Below are 14,738 nucleotides of genomic sequence, written 5' to 3'. Positions count from 1 at the left end.
GGAATATAACTGAGCCATAAAAAATGACAAAATCATCACATTCACAACAACATGGATGGACCTTGAGGATATTATGTTAAGCGAAATAAGCCAGACAGAGAAAGACAAACACTGTATGATTTCACTCATATGTGGAACATATATGTGTTTATACAAACACGTGGACAAAGAGAACTATTTAGCGATTTAAAACAGCCATTTTATTTGGCTTCCAATTTGCTGGGTCAGGAATTGGGGAAGGGTTTGGCTGGGCAGTTCTCATTGCAGTCTCTCATGCAAGTGCAGTCAGATGTTGGTTGTGCTTCTGTCATCTGAAAGCTCAACTGGGCCGTGATTGTCTAAGATAAAGCACTCACATGGCTGGCAGCTGATACTGGCTGTCACCTGGGCTCAGCCAAGACCATCTACCAGAGCAGCTACACATGGCCTAGTAAGAGAAATGAACTCCTTACCTGGTGCCTGGTTCCTCCCGCAGAAAGCCTTTCAAGAGAACCAGGCGGAAGTTGCATGGCCTTTTCTGCCTAGCCGCCAGTGTCACACAGCGTCACTGCTGTTTCATTCTGTTGATAACAAACCTGTCACCAAGGCCAGCCCAGATTTAAAAGGAGTGGACAGAGACTGCTTTTGATGGCAGAAATGTCAAAGAAATTGAGACTACCTTAGAGGATGTTTACTCATGGAGTTCTAAGGAAAGAGATGGCATTTATGACCAGCAATACAAGATAAATTTCAGGGGTCTAGCTGGCATATAGATGAAAGGACCAGTTCATCTCACTTCTTAATGGACCTCAGAACCTTAACAGATCTGCTCTGGTTTGGGGGATAACTGGACTCCCCACAGAATGTTCCACTTTGTTCTCTCTGATGTAGACATATTTGCCCACATCGGGGGTGGAGGTGGGGAGGCAGGGAGCACATGTGTGAAGGTAGCCCAGTCCAACACCTTTCTAACTGTGATGTTCAGGAGGTGAGAACATTTCTCACCCAATGATAGTCTGAAAAATCCAGGTCATATTTTGATTGTCCTGACTTCTGTCAAGTACTAACCTCACCACTGTGGTCCGGGGGTAAGGTACAGCATTTTTGCTTCGTTTAAGTATAACCATATAATTCTCAAATGCAGAGTTAGAAAGAATATTTGGAATGACAGATACTAAGTCACAATCAAACATTTGATTTCTCATTTAAATAGAGCTAAATAAATAAACAAATTTGGTACTTTCGTATTGACGCCATCATCCTTGGCCACCTATACCATCTTATTGCTTATTACAAGGTGGAAAAAGAAATTGAGAATAATGAATGCCTGGATGAGTTTTTACATTCGGAATATACTTATATTATTTCCTCTTTGCCAATAATCTGAAAAAATTATCTATCACAAAGCACTCCTTGAAAATAAGAAGCCATTGTGATCTGGACACCAAAGATATGAAGCCAAATACAACTCAGGTTTGGGGGTTAATAGGGTGCCAGACATTGAAAAGAAAATCCAGGTTTGACACGACCTGAAAGGGATCTTATCTACTCAGATGGGGACAAGGAGGATGCATAGGAGATTTTGACCTGAAGCTCTTCTCAAAACTCAAGCAAATGTAAATTTGAAAAGAGAGAATCTCTTTTTGTATCACAAACTTTTGGTATTACAAATCAGAATTCTCTTCTTTTCTTTCTTTCTTTTTTTTTTTTGAGGAAGATTGGCCCTGAGCTAACATCTGTTGCCAATCTTGCTCTTTTTGCCTGAGGAAGATTGTCACTCAACTAACATCTGTGCCAATCTTCCTCTATTTTATGTGGGATGCCACCACAGTGTGGCCTGACAAGCAGTGCTGGGTCCTCACACAGGATCTGAACTGGTGAACCCCAGGCGACCAAAGCAGAGTGCACAAACTCAACCATTATGCCACTGGGCTAGCCCCAGAAATCAGAATTCTTAAGAAAAAATCTGAGAAAGAACAGTCTAAGTTCTATTAGAAATATGATTCTTTTCATTCTATAGAAGAGTTCTAGGAAACAAAATCAAAAACATTAAGATCATAAATATCAACTTTCAGTATATAATCCTGCTGGCCTCAGCATAAGCATAACTGTGAGTGAATTTCAGTTTTCTCTTATTTTTAGTTAAAATCTTATATTATGGCTAAATCAAGATTTATCTCTTTATATTTAAAGACTGACTGCATCTAAGAGCTGAATTTAGCCCGACTCTGCTGTGTTAGTCTGAATCCTCCAAAAAGCACACACTAAGAGGGGATTAAACAAGTAAAGATTGTATTAGATGAAACACCTGTGTGAAAGGAAATAGCCAGAATGGCTGGGAGAGGCATCAGTCCAACTCTGAGTGCAGGAAAGGGCGAGAGACGGTCGGGGAGACACATCCTAGACTGTAGTGCACTCTAAGGAAGGTTTAACAAAGCCAGCAGGGAGTCCTTGAGCCAAAGTCAGCCTACAAAGGAGCCTGTCTCCCAGGAAGATGTCTGGCTTAGTATCCAGCTGAATGCAGTCATCGGCAGGATGCAGCCTAGGGAGGTATGCTGTACATAAGCACAGTGACGGTCTCAGAGCACAGCAGACAGGGTCTTTGGTGAATTATGTTCTGTAAAAGGAGGTCTGTGAGGCATGTTGTCTTGACCGCCACATTTGCCATCAGCTGAGTAACATGGAGGGCTAGAGCTATTTGAACACCTAGCAAGGGGACGCAGACAGGGAAATGGACAAAACTAAGAAAACATGTGTACATTGACATTCCCTGGATAATTCCAGTGCCCATCTCCTCTTTCTCCCCATTGCTATAATGACTTCCTTTTAGCCAGTTCTCAAGAATCCTTGCTCTTACTTCTGGGTGCTTGGAATGTAGTACACGAGAGTTTGGGGGATGGGAAACTCTCTTTGCAGCATGCGGATTGAAAGAAGTCTCTGGGTTCTTCCTTGTCCTGTAAATAATATAAATGCTGATGTCATAAATGCTGCTACTTTCTGCTAGTGACTATGAGTGTTTTTTCACAGGCTTCTGAGCAATGCCATTTCAGAGTATCAACAGTTTCTGAGTCATCTTTTTTTTTTTTTTTTTAAAGATTGTATTTTTTCCTTTTTCTCCCCAAAGCCCCCCGGTACATAGTTGTGTATTCTTCGTTGTGGGTTCTTCTAGTTGTGGCATGTGGGACGCTGCCTCAGTGTGGTCTGATGAGCAGTGCCATGTCCACGCCCAGGATTCGAACTAACGAAACACTGGGCCGCCTGCAGCGGAGTGCGCGAACCTAACCACTCGGCCACGGGGCCAGCCCCTCTGAGTCACGTTTTGTAACTTAGTTCGAGAAGAGTTCGAAAATGGCTCTGGACTAACTTGTTTTACAGAAACCTTGTTTCGAATCTTCATTACTCACCTGTGCATCTTAACCAAAGAAAGCACTCTTTAACACCAATCTCTAAAACAGCGTGAGAGAGGACACTTATTTATCAGATGTGGTAGAGAAAAAGGCAAGGATATATTAGCATTAGTCACTCTTACCCCCAATTTCCCTCCCCTACACCCAAAGCACTCTCAGGAACTGGGTCTTCTTTTTCAACATGGATGTGCACGGCCCTTTTTCAAGAGAGACAGGATGTTAATCGCCCATTTCAGACCATGATTTAATTCATTCTAGACCTCCATTTTTAGGTGCTTGGCCTGTTCTTACCTAGGAAGTTGGCTTGGGCATGGAGGCATCCACCAAAGCAGCATGATGTAGGCCACCGCAGCACCTGCCTCCCGAGTAGACACCGGTCTTATAGTGTTCCACCCTACGGTTTCCTTCCTACCAACACCTGCCATCACAGCAAGGTCTGGTTTTCACTGGTCCTTTCCGAAGGGTGGGGGGTTTCATTCAATGGCGCAAATTCTTTCTCTTGCTTTAGAGTGGGGAAAATGCAAATAGTAGAGATAAAAACATTTTGCCCGGCTAGATTGTATTTACTAGTACCAACGTACCACAAGCTATAAGGTAGAGAGTGTTTCAGAAGGGAGGTGAGAGTGAGGGCAGTGAGACCAGCTATAAGGTCTTACTTACTTTATAAGTGTTAATATATATATATATATATATATATATATATATATATATATATATATATTAAAGTAAATGTTCACAATTTGGGGATTATCTCCAGCAATGCTGCCTGGGGGCAAGCACAGAAAAGGGGGACAGTTGGAATAAACTAAGATTGAGATTTTTTTCAAGGTGGATGAGACAAAAAGACAATAGGGTGATGAAGTTGAAGATATCAGAAAAAGTAAAGCAACAGGTTCAGGAATTTAAGTTAGAAGAGCAAAAATGCGAAGACAGTAGGGGTCTGGCAGATAGGGAAAACATACAGGGAATTTCAATGGGTTCTCAGAGCTGATGTTTTAAGGTTAATTGAATGAGAAAGCTGGAAGGGTAGGTGGTTGCATTCAGAGAAAGTACGGTGACTGGGTAGGTTATTTCAGAGGCAGATTACTTAAAGAGATTGACAAGTTCCAGGATGTAGCCAAGGCAGTAAGTGGCTGGGGTAAAGGATAAGGTTGTTGGAGATATAGAGGTCAAGGACAAGAAACTCAAATACCTATATTGGAATGTTATCTAAAAGGACATGGGAGATACCCAAGATCTTGAGGTAGAAAAGATTTTGAGCAAAGTTCCAAATTTTTCAATGAATGGGGGAAGGAGAGGTGTAATCATGATTACCATGAAATGAAGGTGGTATTATTGGATGGCACGAACCTTGGAAGAGCAAGAGTCTTTACCCATGGGCAGAACCTGACATGGTTAAGGCATTCTAGGAAAAGCAACACCTACTTGGGAGGGCTGCAGGTCAGTGGTATCTTCTGTGCAGTTCCAATGAAAGTAAAGCATCAGTAAACAGGAAGTCGAAGAGTAGAATTGTGTTATTATTTACAAAGAGACACAGTGGAAAGGGCAAGGAGAGTTGGGGGTTATGGGAGACTGAGTCAGGGAAGAGAAACCTATATGGAGCTGAGAGTATGCAGAAGAATAGATAACAGGAAGGCTAACATCTTGAGTGGTGAGCAAGAATAATCATAATACGGAAGTGTCACATAGTGGATGTGGACAGTTAATCTTATGGATGGAATGAGAGAAAGGGAGTCACTCAGAGTCCAGCTGGGTTTATGGGAGTCAAGTCTTTGTTGGATGAGGAAGCTCTAGTCCCTGTGGAAGGAGTTGGCTACAGAAGGATGGAAGGGAGAGTCTTGGGGCCTAGGGCTACGGGAATACAGGCTTGATAAAGATTACTACCATTATAGTTATTGTTATTGCTGTTGTTGTTGTTATCAAGATACCTCTTCACTGATTGTCCTTCTAGCCCACTAATCAATTAACTTGCCACTCTAAACTGTGAGCATAAAAATGAAAGATCTTAGCAGGGTCTCTACTATAGAATATACAGTCCAAACAAACAAATAGAAAACAGGACCTTGGAGGATACGGAGACTATGCAGAGAGAAGACAAATTTTTTAAATTCTCATTTATGTCCTCAGAAGAGAAGATATTGTATCTGTGAAACAAGAATTCGATGCTATAAAAAAGAATATGCAGAGAACAAGACAACGATAAAAAAGAGCTCTGAGAAACTAAAAACATGTAAGCAGTAGTGAAAAATCCAATAGATGAGCTGGAAGAAAAAGGAGAGGAAACTTCCTGGGAAAACAAAGAAAAATAAAATAGGAGAGGGGCCAGCCCGGTGGCACAGCAGTTAAGTTCGCTTGTTCTGCTTTGGCAGCCAGGGGTTCACCTGTTTGGATCCCGGGTGTGGACATGGCACTGCTCGGCAAGCCATGCTGTGGTAGGCATCCCATATATAAAGTAGAGGAAGTTGGGCACGGATGTTAGCTCAGCACCAGTCTTCCTCATCAAAAAGAGGAGGATTGGCAGCAGATGTTAGCTCAGGGCTAATCTTCCTCAAAAAAAAAAAAAAGAAAGAAAGAAAATAGGAGAGAAAAGATAAGAATATTAGAGAAGTGGTTCGGGAAGTCCAAAATCTGAATAATAATATCACTGAAAGAGAGAATAGACAAAATGGAAAAAAGGAAATCATTAATGAAATAATTCAAGAAAAATGATCAGAACTAGAGGATGTGAGTTTCCAAATATAAAGGATCTCACAGGGCCCATAAAAATAGATGAAAACAGACCTGTAGCTCATCATTGGGAAATTTCAGAACACAAGGAACAAAGAGAAGATCCATTCATCTATCAACAAACTTTTGGGTTGTTTCTACATTTTGCCTATTGTGAATAATGCTGCTGTGAACATGGGTGCATAAATATCTGTTCAAATCCCTGCTTTCAATTCTTTTGGGTATATACCTAGAAGTAGAATTGCTGGATCATATAGTAGTTGTATGTTTAACTTTTCAAGGAATCGACATTCTGTTTTCCATAGCAGCTGCACCATTTTATATTTCCAACAGCAACGCACAACAAGTGTTCCAGTTTCTTCACATCCTGGCCAACATTTGCTATTTTCTGTTTTTTGGACAAATCTGGATGTGAAGTGGTATTTCATTGTGGTTTTGATTTACATTTCCCTAATGATTAGCGATGTTTAGCATCTTTTCATGTCTTTATTGGCCATTTTCATATCTTCTTTGAAGAGATGTCTATTTAAGTCCTTTGCCCATTTTTAAATTGGGTTGTTTGGTTTTTGTTCTTGAGTCTGAGGAGTTCTTCCTATAATCTGGATATTAATCCCTTATCAGATACATGATTTGCAAATATTCTCTTCCATTCTGTGGGTTGCCTTTTCACCCTCTTGATAGTATCCCTTGATGCACTAAAGTTTTTAAATTTCATGAAGTCCAATGGATCTATTTTTTCTTTTGTTTCCTGTGCTTTTCGTGTCATATCCAAGAAATCACTGTTAAATCTAATGCCATGAAGATTTTCTCCTATGTTTTCTTCTAAGAGTTTTATAGTTTTAGTTCTTGTGCTTAGTCTTTGATCCATTTTGAGTTAACTTTTGCATAGGTGTATGGTAAGGGATCAACTTCATACTTTTTACATGTGGATATCCAGTTTTCTAGCACTATTTGTTGAAAAAACTGTCCTTTTCCCCCACTGAATGGTCTTGGCATCCTTGTTGAAAATTACTTGATCATATATGCAGGAGTTTATTTCTATGCTCTCTCTTCTATTCCATTGGTCTAGATGTCTCTCTTTATGTCACTACCACACTGTTTTGATTACTGTAGCTTTGTAGTAAGTTTTCAAATAAGGAAAGGTGAGTCTTCCAACTTTATTCTTTCTGAAGACTGTTTTGGCTATTTGAAGTCCCTTGAGCTTAGCATGCATTTTAGGATGGATTTTTCAATTTATGCAAAAAAAGGCATTGGGATTTTGATAGGAGTTGCATTGGATCTGTAGATTTTTTTTTTTTAAAGATTGGCACCTGGGCTAACAACTGTTGCCAATCTTTTTTTCTTTTTTTTCCTCCTGCTTTATCTCCCCAAACTGACCCCCCCCGCCCCCGTACATAGTTGTATATCTTAGTTGCAGGTCCTTTTCTAGTTGTGGGATGTGGGATGCCACCTCAACATGGCCTGACAAGTGGTGCCATGTCCGCGCCCAGGATCCAAACCCTGGGCTCCCGCAGCGGAGCGCGTGAACTTAACCACTCGGCCACGGAGCCGGCCTCTGTAGATTGTTTTGGATCGTACTGTCACCTTAACAATATTGTGTTCCAATCCATGAACATGGGACGTCTTTCCATTTATTTATGTCTTTTAAAATTCAGCAACATTTTGTAGTTTTCAGTGTACAAGTATATCTTCTCCATGGCTAAGATTACTCCTATTTCAGTCTTTTTGATGATACTATAAATGGAATTGTTTTCTTGATGTGCAGATTTTTATTGTGTCGCTTTTCTGCCCCAGAAGCCTTACATATCTCTCCATTCATTTTCAGAATAATATCCAAACACTTTAGAATGATATTTCAGGTTTTCACAATCTTGCCTCAAACTCCTTTTTCTGTCTAATTTCCTACTTTTCTTCAGTCTGTAGTCTCCAGCCACGCTGATCTGCTTATGGTTTCCTAAATTTCCATACATGTTCATATCTCCTTGCTATTTCTTTCTCTTAATCCTGCAGCCTCAAATGCCTTTTCCCCATTCCCTTGACATCAAACTCTTCAAGTCTCATCCCAATGCTGCCTCTTCTGCAAAACTCTTCTCTGATCCCTGCAATCATCATTTTCATCACAACTTCTGTGTTCATTCAGCATGACTTTTGCCTCAGCTTAACACTTATTTTGTTGCAGCTTAATCCGTGGTCAATTACTGGGTCACCTTCATAATTAGACAGTTTAGCATTCAGTTCAACAAATATCTACTGAACACTAACCAAATGCCAGGCAATACACGACATTGAGTACACACAAGAATAAGAGCAAGTCTTACCTTCAAGGAGCTTCATAAACTAGTAGAACAATTAGGCATGTAAATAAACCAATAGTGTACAGGTGATAGTATAAGTATTGAAAGGACATGGGAGTGTTATAAAAGAGGGGATGACTAAGGTTGTTTAGGATGGGAGCTGTCAGGGAAGGCCAAGCACAGTAGATGCTGCCTATGCAGGATTTTAAAGGATACAAGATGTAAGGGACATTCCAGACAGAGGCACTAAACTTGGAGACAAAACAAAAACTAATGTTTGGAGAACTAGAAGCAGTCAACATCCCTGGAGTGTAAAATCCAAGGGGCAAGTAATAGATTATGAAGGTAGAGGCTGACTGTTTTGGCTTTTGATCTTAGGTAAAATGGGAATCTGTTGAAGGGTTTGTAGCATCTACTGCACGTCACTGTTCATAGGGATACATATTTCAAAAACAAATAATTCTGATAGGAGAGCATTCCCTGGATTGGAGTGAAGAAGTGTTTAAACAAATAATTACCCAAATATTTAAGCTACCCACCTATTCCTTTTAATATACATCATTAGTAAAATAATGACTATATCCTGCTTATATTGCCGACGAAAATAATCCATAACCAATCTATAAATGAAAATTTGGGAGAGTTTATTCTGAGCTGAAATCTGAGGACCATGGCCCGGGGCCTTTCTTCCCAAAGGAAGAAAGGGCACCAAGGAAGTCAGGTATACAGAGTCGTTATATACCCCCAAACAGGCTGTTTCACATATGATTGAAATGTCCCTCCCACAATAGTCACAAGATTGCCCTGTCGGCACAGCGCTTGATGGACACAGCAGGCAGTGGGTCAGCTATCTTGGTGGGCGTAGCAGGAGGCAAGTCTATTGTCTCGAGCTGGGTGGTCACAGGTGAGCTCAGCAATCAATTCCTAGCCTAAGGAAAGATGCTTAATCCTTAAGGGAATGCCAACGTTGGGAGGGGGTGGGAAGCTGCACCTTTATCTCAAGGGCCTTTGCTCTTGCCATAGGGAATATCTAAAGCAGATATACAATGCATGCTCAACAGCCACAGTCAGGCCCTTTTGGAAAGACGGGCTCAGGCCGAATTAGGTTTACACAAAATGGCTTCCTCATATACTCCAATATATCCTATTGCTTGCCGTTTTTATTTGTCAATATCATTATTCACTGGGACACACACATAAATGACTATTTCTAAGACTATGGTGATAGATTTATTATGACAGTTGAACATGAGTAAAGCTCTTGGTTAGTTAATAAAAGTCAAGCAAGATCACAGCTTTTGCTCCTTTTATTATAGGTCTATATTGATGAAGTACCAATTGGGTTTCCAGTAGGAATGCTTATCGCTACTACAACTGTACAAGCTGCCCTTTTAGGAGAGCTTGCATTTAACGCATTTTTGATGCAAAGAAATGTTAAACACATGTTGAATCCATGTAAAAAGATACTCAAGAGAAAGGACAAACTACCTTCCTCTCTTAAGTTTTTTTTTACAGAAACCTGCACGATGAAAAGAACAGAGAACAAATCACAGCAATTCCACTTGTGCTTCCCATTCCCTACAAGTGTCTTTAAAAATTCCCAAGCATGCTAGTTGAATGACAGACTTATGGAATTTCTTTTCAATTCAATTTGTTCTTTGTAAATATATTTGCCACTTGTTGTACTTATAGTTAACACCTGAAGAGTTGCTAGTCAGCGTTTTGTGAGAGTTTTTATATTTAAAGAAATGAGTTGTGGGTAGTAGTGAGTTCTAAGCTGGTAAGTTTGTTTTTGCTCCAACTTTTAACTAAAATTACCTTCATTTTCCAATTTGTTCATGTTTACATTATGTTAAGTGTAGCATAAGAGAAACTAACATTTTCTTTCACAAGGACTACATACCAAATTAAATATTTACATAACTTATGAAAATAGTTTAAAACAAAAAGGGATGATTGCTAGAATATCTTTCTGCTATTTTTTTATTTTCACCTATTTATATTACATGGTGCTATGTAATAAAAAGCTTATGAATGTCATGAAAATGCTCATGTATGGTCTACTGGCATCTGCCTTTATGGGGAGAATTTAATGATTTCTATTCTTCTTACCATCATTGCTGCACACTTATGGAATGTGAAAGCCAGAAGTGTCTTCAGAATCATCTCATCGGGATTAAAAACTGCGGCCCAAAGAAGTTAAGTGTCTTATCCCAGACCACCAATTTAGTGGCTGGACCAAAATTAGGGCCCAACTCTTCTAACATTCGGTGCTATGCCCTTCCCCCCACAGAGATACCATTATCTTCAAGGTCAAACTGGAAGTCACCTATGTGGATGGAACATTCTGGAGTTGGGCAGTGCACAGTCCAGCATCTTCATCTGTGTTCCCTCCTGGGTTTTTAGTTTAAGGCAGGCAACATTATGAAATGATGACCGCAACATGGATAAAGTTAAGTAACACAGCGTAGGTATAAGTATCGCATAATGAGTTGGCTCGACTGCAAATTTTACAAGTTTATGTTACGCATGTAGGTGAAGGTACAGGGGAAAAGCTCTATGTTTAGAGCACAGGAGGAATCAGTATCTTACTTAGTCCTTACAATGACCTTTGAAGTTAGTATTATTCCTATCTTACAGGTGAGGAAACTGAGGCACAGAGAGGTTAAGAAACTTGCAAATATCACACAGCTATTAAGAGGCAGGACCAGGGTTTACAATCCAACATCCGCACTCTTGACCACTAAGATAATGTATCTCAACCTTTTGTGATTTGTAACCTGCCTTATTGAACTCCATTAGGAGTTTTTTTTTTTTTTGAGGAAGATTAGCCCTGAGCTAACATCTGCTGCCAATCCTCTTCTTTTTGCTGAGGAAGACTGGCCCTGAGCTAACATCTGTGCCCATCTTCCTCTACTTTATACATGGGACACCTACCACAGTATGGCTTGCCAAGTGGTCCCACGTCTGCACCCCGGATCCGAACCAGCGAACCCCGGCCCGCCAAAGAGGAACATGCGCACTTAACCACTGCGCCACCAGGCCGGCTCCAAGGAATTTTCTTAAATTATACTACTATTTGTGCATGGCATATGATTAAGTGATTATAAATTATTTGTTTACTATGATGGTTAGTTTAGGACAGTTTGGTTAGGCTATAGTACCCAGGTATTCAATCAAACACTAATCTAGGTGTTGCTGTGAGGGTATTTTGTAGACGTAACTTTAAGTAAAAGGGATCACCCTCAGTAATCTGGGTGGGGCTCATCCAATCAGTGGAAAGGCCTTAAAACCAAAACTGAGGTTTCCCTGAGGAAGAAGAAATTTTGTCTGTGAACTGCAGTGTCAGGTCCTGCCCAAGAGTTTCTAGCCTGCTGCTGACCTGCCCTACGTATTTCAGACTTGCCTAGCCAGACCCCATTATCATATAGACAAATTCCTTGAAACCTCTGTGTAGATGCATCCTACTGGTTGTTTCTCTGGCAGAACCCTGACTGATACAACTCAACTGTTATTTAAGATTATATTGAAAAGTTCATTTAAACATAATCGCTAATGTTACTTGTAACATCTATGTAATTTTAAATCTTCTTTCCATTTAATAAATAATTCCTGCTGTTTAACTTATTGTAAAAGGATATTATAAGAAAAAATATGATTTTTCTTCCCGCATAAATTATTTCATGTTTGGCTTGGGGATGAAATAAGTAATAACATGTAAATAAATTTAATGATGTCTTACTGTATCAAAAGTGGAGAAAATTGCGGTCACGCTCTAATGCTTGAAATTACTGCATTTTACTTTTTGGAAAAAATAATTGCGGGGCCGGCCCAGTGGCACAGCGGTTAAATGTGCACGTTCTGCTTTGGGGGCCCGGGGTTTGCAGGGTCAGATCCTGGGTGCGGACATGGCACCGCTTGTCAAGCCATGCTGTGGTAGGCGTTCCACATAGAAAGTAGAGGAAGTCCACATAGAAAGTAGAGGAAGATAGGCATGGATGTTAGCTCAGGGCCAGTCTGCCTCAGCAAAAAGAGGATTGGCAGCAATTAGCTCAGGGCTAATCTTCCTCAAAAAAGGGAAAAAATAATCGCTTTGTTTTTATAATTTTTCAGTTTTGTTTGTAAATGATAAAGTGTCAGGCTGTTCTTTGCAAGCACCTCTTTGTATTCACGTGGTGGGGAAGGCCCCAACTTCTAATTTTAAAACTGAAAGTCCCACATTCTGGGAAGCCACTCAGCCCTGGTCATGCTGTCAGGGCGGGTATAACTCAGACTACACTGCAGGTTTGCGGTGAGATTCCTGGTAATGTTAAATTAAGCACCGAACCTGCCACAACGGTTGCCACTAGCCACGTGTGGCGACTGAGCACGTGAAATCTGGCTAGAGCGACTGAGGAACTGATTTTTAAACTTAATTTTAAATTTAAAAACTGATACTTGTTTCGTTTCTGGAAAAATTTTAGGTATGTTTGAAAGAACTTGAGTACTTCAATCTACTTTTTCAGTTGTAAATTTAGTAAATCTAAACACAGATAAGGTATTTTCAATGAAAATTTAGCATCCAAAAGGAAACAGACTGAGTAAAATACACACCGCATTTCGAACTTAGTAAGAAAAAAGGAAAGTAAAATCCCACTAATAATTTTATATTGATTATTAACCTTTCAAAGATACTACATCCAATAAAGCACATCGTTAAATTTAAGCAGTTTCTTCTTACTTAAAAAAAATGGCTATTATAAAATTTAAAACTACTGTATGGCTCACATTTTATTTGTAGTGGACAGCAATGACCTAGCCAGCCTGGCAAATAGTAAAAGCCCCCAAAATGGTGGCTATTATTTGCATGATGGGAATGAGAATGTTATTCCTTGGTGAGGTCTAGCAGCGCTCAACATCTAACGTTGAGAATTACTCATCCGGATTATACAGTATCGGATCTGTTCTTGTAAGCCCCTCAAGTTCTTTCTGGAACATTGAGGGCTAGAAAAATAATAGTTCTGATGAAAGAATGGAGGTAGCAGCTGGACTGTACGGTGAGGTTTCAGACTTGTCACTTTCTGGGCTTGGTCCCAGGTCCAGAAAACGAAAACTGTCCCAAGTTTCTAGACTCGCCGCATCCATGCCCCATGGCACCTCCCAAGACCTGAGGCTGACCTCGCGGCCCAAACCGGTAGCCTTTCCCGTAAGCTTTGCAATTTCACCCAAAGGAGAACCGCCTGAAGTCCGCGAGGCTCCGGAGGCCAGTCCAGCCCCAAAGGCGGCCCGGAGAGGACCCTCCCGGAGGCGGGGGAGCCCAGGCCGAAGCGGCCCGGCACCTGCAGGGCAGCGGCAGCGGCGGCCGGACTCCGAGCCCCACACGCCAGCGCCCGGCGGCCAGACAGCCGGCCGGCCGCGGAAGCGGGCTCCACGCCCCTTCCGAATCCCCGAGCGGGGGTGATGACGAACACAGGGCGCGACGGACGCACACGCCGCCCCGCGCTCGCACGACGGTGCGTGCAGGCAGCGCGAGGGAGCCCCGGGCCGTCACCGGCGCGACCAGCGTTCCGCCTCCTCCGCTCCCTGCGTTCCCGCCACCTCGGCAGCTCGGCGCCCGCCTCCCGCCTCCGTCCGAGGCCTCCGCCGCAGCGAGGCTCCCGGCCTCGTTCCTGTCTCTTTAAATGGTGGGGCCAACGGGCCGCCCCTGCAGCTGCTGCCTGGGTGGCCCCGCGCGCCGCTATTGAGGGCGAGCCAAGATGGCGGCGGCTTTGGCTCTGTGAGGAAGACGGAAGAGGCGGCGGCAGCGCCGAAGGGAAAGGCACGTCCAGGAGCCCGGAGCGCTCGGGCGCCGGGGGCTCTCGGAGTCTCCCGTGCAGTGGTGGCAGCGGCAGCAGGAGCAGGCGCCCGTCGGCCTCGGCCGTTGGAAGCGGGGGAGCGAAGCGGAGCCGCGGGCTGCCGCGGCAGGGCCAGGTAGAAGGGAGGAAAACATGGCGGCGGCGGCCTGAGGAGGCGGCGGCGGCGCGGGAAGCGGCTTCGCGGCGGTCATGGCGGAGGCGGGAGCGGAGCAGTGACCGGCGCCCCGACTTCCTCCCGCGGCGGCGCGGGCGGCCGCGAAGCGCTGTGCGGCCCCGTCGGCGGCCGGGCTCGGCGGGCGCGGACAATAGCGCCGAGGAGCGGCGGCGCGGCGAGTCGGCGGCCCAGGGCTCGGGCCCGGAGCGGGCCATGCGGGCGGCGGCGCGGCCCCGCGGCCAGCGGCGGCAGTGAGGCCGGGGGCTCCCCGCTTGCAGGCGTCCTCCCGTCGCGGCGCTCGGCCGCCCGCTCGCCCCGGACTCCCTTCGCGGGCGACTCGGCG

General features: G+C 43.1%; 1 long non-coding RNA gene across 3 annotated transcripts in view; it reads right to left on the bottom strand.

Annotated features, from left to right (window-relative positions):
- The window catches only part of LOC138920557 (uncharacterized), a 37,410-nt gene extending 36,822 nt beyond the window's left edge, over positions 1-588 (bottom strand). For 2 of the 3 annotated variants that reach the window (XR_011431950.1, XR_011431949.1), the window contains exon 1: positions 453-588. This is a non-coding gene — a long non-coding RNA (uncharacterized lncRNA). The remainder of the gene's footprint in view (positions 1-452) is intronic. The other variant, XR_011431951.1, reaches the window with a different exon arrangement.
- Between the last annotated feature and the right edge of the window lie 14,150 nt (positions 589-14,738).

The sequence above is a fragment of the Equus caballus genome, chromosome 24, assembly GCF_041296265.1.
Source record: "Equus caballus isolate H_3958 breed thoroughbred chromosome 24, TB-T2T, whole genome shotgun sequence".
Taxonomy (NCBI): Eukaryota; Metazoa; Chordata; class Mammalia; order Perissodactyla; family Equidae; genus Equus; species Equus caballus.
The sequence above is the reverse complement of the archived record's forward strand: the minus strand, read 5'-3'. Positions and strand labels throughout refer to the sequence as shown.